The 1,561-nt window shown below is 35.4% G+C and overlaps 1 long non-coding RNA gene across 1 annotated transcript; it reads right to left on the bottom strand.

Moving 5' to 3' along the window:
- Nucleotides 1–234: 234 nt before the first annotated feature.
- Nucleotides 235–1,003, bottom strand: LOC130100636 (uncharacterized). The gene is made up of 2 exons (XR_008808900.1): nt 852–1,003; nt 235–417 (listed from the first exon to the last, which is right to left on the bottom strand). It is a non-coding gene; the product is annotated as an uncharacterized LOC130100636 (long non-coding RNA).
- Nucleotides 1,004–1,561: the final 558 nt, after the last annotated feature.

Below are 1,561 nucleotides of genomic sequence, written 5' to 3'. Positions count from 1 at the left end.
TCATTACATATACATTGAAGCAGCAGTTTATTCCAAAATCCACACCCTTCACCCCCAAAATAAACATCATGTTTGCTGTCATGCTTTCTGGGTACTTGTCAATAATCTGATGGATTCAGTTCCATGGACAGTGATATTTCTGCAGGACTGTAAACATCAATCAATGCACACGAATTGTGTTATTGTGAGAGTTTAATGTTAATTGAAGATGCTATACAACAGGAAAACATAAAATACTGTTAGGCCATTCTTTTTATTCAGCACCTGGAGAACACTGTTACACTGTAAAGTCTTTATTACACTTAAAAACAGAAAAACCGAGGTGGATAAAACAGCAAGACGTGGGCTGTATGTTCTGTAGGGTCCAGACAAGACCATCCAACTTGCTTTGGAACAGTCGGCCCATCCTTTCAAAACCTATTGAAATAAATCATATGTCATAATTAAAACCAACACCAACACTGTTCTTGTTCATTTTGATTTCAAATAAATAAATAAACATAAATATAAACCGATGTAAAATGAAGCGATTAACTATGTTCAGGAGATTACACATGATTTTCCACTTTCTACAGTCTGGATTGTTACCAGATTACAGTTCATGTTGCCTACATGTTCATTCTTTATTATTTCCTAAACACCTTTTTAAACACCATCATTATAAGGACATTCTATTGCATTAGAACACATAATGTGAGAGATATTTGCTGGTACATCTGTAGTTGGCTAAAATGTAGTTGTCTGTTTGCACACGATGAAAAACAATATAAACTTTTTAGACGGTCCCTATCTTGGTTACCACACTACATTGAATATTCAACAAAGTGTGTATGCATTAAAAATATACTTACCCATTTTGATCGATTGTAGAAAATGTTGTAGTTCACAATCTTTGTTGTCAATATTAAGTAGCTGCTTCGAATCTGAAAAAAAATTGCTTCATTGACTATTTAATTGAAAAAGTTCTTTAACGCGAATGTGCGAATATAAAACCAACTTTACCTAAGTAAAAAAGTTGAACATGACAGGGTGGACAACAAGTTGACAGGGTGGAACTTGGCATGACAGGGTGGACAAATGCTTTAATGTTCTAACCTGGAGGGAGCTTCAGGAATATTAGGAGAGTTTGGTGGTGTCTCTGACTGTAGCAAAGCACTGGCTCTGGCTCTGGCCCTGGCTTGCCTTTTTGTTTTATCTTTTTCCCCTTTTCTCTCTCTCACTTAGCTCATTAATACCCTTCTTCTTTCCAGTCTCTCTGTCTTTTTCCCCCTCTTTCTCAAGGTACTTTCTTCTTCTCTCTGGGTCAGCATCATGACATTACCTATATCGCCTTGTATCGGCTCATTCCTGGTAAAAAAAATATATATTTCAAAAGAATTCAAAACGTTCTCTTACAAATTCCCCTTAAATTGGTCCAGCTAAACTAGGCTTGTCTAGTCTTATTTATTTACATTGTTAGGGCTGTATTTTTTTTCGAACAGTCAATGAAATCCATGTCAATCTTTTATTACATAGGAACAAAGGTTTGTAAACTATCATCAAATTATCGTCATCATCAAAA

Source organism: Rhinichthys klamathensis, unplaced genomic scaffold (assembly GCF_029890125.1).
Source record: "Rhinichthys klamathensis goyatoka isolate OS25496 unplaced genomic scaffold, OSU_Roscu_1.1 h1tg000011l_1, whole genome shotgun sequence".
Lineage (NCBI taxonomy): Eukaryota > Metazoa > Chordata > Actinopteri > Cypriniformes > Leuciscidae > Rhinichthys > Rhinichthys klamathensis.
Note: the sequence above shows the minus strand (reverse complement) of the source record. Positions and strands in the feature narration are given on the sequence as shown.